Source organism: Meles meles, chromosome 3 (genome assembly GCF_922984935.1).
Source record: "Meles meles chromosome 3, mMelMel3.1 paternal haplotype, whole genome shotgun sequence".
Taxonomy (NCBI): domain Eukaryota; kingdom Metazoa; phylum Chordata; class Mammalia; order Carnivora; family Mustelidae; genus Meles; species Meles meles.
In genome coordinates this window covers 85709054-85712697 of record NC_060068.1, presented here as the reverse complement: position 1 = coordinate 85712697, position 3644 = coordinate 85709054, and positions in this window count along the sequence as shown.

The following is a 3644-nucleotide window of genomic DNA, read 5'->3' as shown; positions in this document are numbered from 1 at the left end:
AGAGGGGCGCGGCCGCCCTGGCGCCCGGCGCCGTCTGGGACGCTTCAGCGGTTCGCCGGAGCCCGCCCGCTCTCTGTCCGGCTGTCGGTCCGAACTTTTGCCCAGTATGGGTGACCGAACTAGAAATGGCAGTGCGAGACTTAGAACAAGACGGTGTATGCGTCAATAAAGGTAAAACTGAGATGGTTGAAACATGAAGTGTCCAGGGGTCCCGCAGGAGGAAGCTGGATCCGAGCTGAAGTTCAGCGGTTGCAGGTGGACCAGGAAAGCAGGCTGTCGGTGCTGAGAAACGTGGAGGGCTTTGCAGGCCTGGCCACCCGCTGGGGCAAAGGCGTGGCAGTGGGAAGGAACAAGAGGGGACTTAGAGAGCTGCTGCTGGGAATGATTCCCGTGGACTTCTGGGCACGGGCCCTAGCCCCCTCCAACTCCACCAGAACGCGCCAAGTCAGTAGCTTCATTACCCGAGTGAAGTGATTTTGATAGCATTTCCTGATATCCGACGTCCTTGAAGTAGCTGAAGGGACTTCATGGTGGTCCAGACACTTGGCAGGATTTAAAGATTCCTCTGGATAGAAACAAGCTCATGAGCCTTTTCTTCACAGTAACAGATGTCTTTTATTCTTCCTCTTCTCCAGATCCACCCCACATTTCCCTTAACCACCCACTTCCCCAAGGAAACATATGGAAAAGCAGACATAGAACAAGATCAGTGTTGGGCTCCTGGGTGGCTCAGCGGGTTGAGCGTCTGCCTTTGGCTCATTTGGTCATGATCCCAGTGCCTGCCGCTCCCTCTGCTTGTGCTCTCTCCCTCTCACTCTCTCAAATAAATAAAGAAAATCTTTAAAAAACCCCAAAGACACAAGATCAATGCTGTATGCATGTTAGATGCTTGGGGGACATAAGATTATCTTAAGAGATTAATATATTTACAACTTTAAAGTCAGTTTGCTTACTACCTTGTGTATTCAATAGCTTTGCAAACCAAAAAGTTTTTCTTAAAACTTTGACCTATTTAAAATAGCCTTCTTTACCCTAAAAATATTTTAAAACTTTATCCCTAGAAAAACTTTAACTTTTTTTTTTAAGATTATATTTATTTATTTGACAGAGACAATGAGAGAGGGAGCACAAACAGGGGGAGTGGGAGAGGGAGAAGCAGGCATCCTGCGGAGCAGGGAGCCTGATGTGGGACTTGATCCCAGGACCCTGGGATCATGACCTGAGCTGAAGGCAGACACTTAACGACTGAGCCACCCAGGCACCCCAACTCTATTTTCTTTGTCAGACTTCTCCAGAAAGTAGAACTTTGAATGCATGCATATAAAATTTTTATTTAAAAAAGACATAAGTCCTGGCGCCTGGGTGACCCAATCGGTTGTGTTTGTCTCTAGCTCAGGTCATGATCCCAGGGACCTGGCATCTAGCCCCCCTTGGGCTCCCTGCTCAGTGGGGAGACTGCTTCTCCCTCTCCCGCTCCCCCTGCTTGTGTTCACTCTCTGTCAAATAAATAAAAAAATCTTTAAAATAAATACATCAGTCTAAAGTTGGTTTTCGTCACTATTGCAATGTTGCTAAACTATTACATAACAAATGTGTGCTGAATGTCTTTAAAAACTTGTATTTAGTAATTTGAATACCTTTCAAATCTGATGTGTATTATTTAACACATAATAATGTGTATTATTAGCTTTTAGCCACATAGCATACAATTTGAAGTATACAACTCAACGATTTTTAGTTGTTGTGTAATCAGCGCAACCAATTTTTTTTTTAAAGATTTTTATTTATTTATTTGACAGAGAGAGAGATCACAAGTAGGCAGAGAGGCAGGCAGAGAGAGAGGAGGAAGCAGGCTCCCTGCGGAGCAGAGAGCTGGATGCGGGGCTCTATCCCAGGACCCTGAGATCATGACCTGAGCCTAAGGCAGCGGCTTAATCCACTGAGCCACCCAGGCGCCCCAGCGCAACCAATTTTTTAAATTTTTATTTTTTTAAAGATTTCATTTGTTAGAGCACAAGAAGGGGAGTGGCAGGGAGAGGGAGAATCAGGCTTCCCACTGAGCAAAGAGCCGGATGTGGGACACCAACCCAGGACCCTGGAACCATGACCTAAGCCAAAGGCAGGTACTTAACTGAATGAGCCACCTAGGTGTCCCGATTTTATTTATTTATTTAAGATTTTATTTATTTGAGAGAGAGAGCTCCAGCAGGAGAAGGGGAGAGTGGGGAGGGACAAGCAGACTCCCTGCCTAGCCCCCTGTCTGGGGGCTCAATCTTTTCACCCCAAGATCATGACCTGAGCTGAAGTCAGATGCTTAACTGACAGCCACCCAGGCACCCCAGCACAACCAATTTTAGAATATTTTCATCACTCCAGAAAGAAACTCCTTACCCATTAGTCATTTTCCTTCAACTGCCCCAGCCCTAGAAAAAACACTACTCTACTGTCTCTAAATATTTGCCTATTCTGGACATTTCTTATAAATGGAATCATACAATATACAGTCTTTTGTGATTGGCTTCTTTCACTTACCTTTATGTTTTTAAGGTTTACCTTGAAACTGTAGCATATATCAGTACTTCATTGCTTTTATAGCCAAATAGTAATTCAGTTTTGTGGGTGTTATCACTTTATTTACCCATTCATCTGTTGATGGACATCATTTTTTTTTCCAATTTAGGGCTAGTACGAATCATGCTGCTGTGAACATTCATCAGTAGGTTTTTGTGTGGACGGATATGTGTTTCTATTTGTCTTGGGTATATTCCTAGGAATGAACTTGCTGCGCCATATAATACTTTCTCAGTAACATTTTGAGGAACTGCCAAAAGGTTTTTGAAGGCAGTTGCACCATTTCACATTAACACTAGCTATATGTGAGAGTTCCAACTTCTCCACATCCTTACCAACACTTGATATTGTCTGGAGTTTTTTGTTTGTTTATTTGTTTTTAATGGTAGCTATCTTAATGGGTGTGAAGCGGTATTCATGGTGGTTTTAATTTGCATTTCCCTAATGACTAATGATGTTGTGCCTCTTTTCTTATGTGTACTGGCCATTTATATATCTTTTTTGAAGAAATGTCTGTTGAAATCTACTGTCCATTTTTCAGTTGCATTATATACCTTTTTAAGATTGAATAATGAGTATTAATTTGTATGTTTTGGATACTTAACCCTTATCCGATTTATGATTTGCAAATATTTTTCTCATCTTGTGGATTATTTTTTCACTTTGTTGATAGTGTCTTTTTTTTTTTAAACATAAACTCTATGCCCAACGGGGGTTTGAACTCATGACACTGAGATCAGGGGTCACATGCTCTACGGACTAAGCCAGCCAGGTTCACCTGATGTTGTCTTTTTTTTTTTTTTTAAGACTTTATTTTTGAGCACTTTTTGGTTCACAGTACAACAGAGGAAGGTACAAAGATTCCCTGTATGCTTCCTATACATACACGTGGACAGCCTCCCCTATTATTAGCATCTCTCACAAAAGTGATATGTTTATTATAATTGATGGAGCGACACTGAGATTTGAGGGTGTCTTTTGAAACACACAACTTAAAAATTTTTGTTGAAGTCCAATTTTTTTCTTTTCTTACTTTTACTAAGAAGGCTTTGCATAGCCCAAGGTCAAAGGTT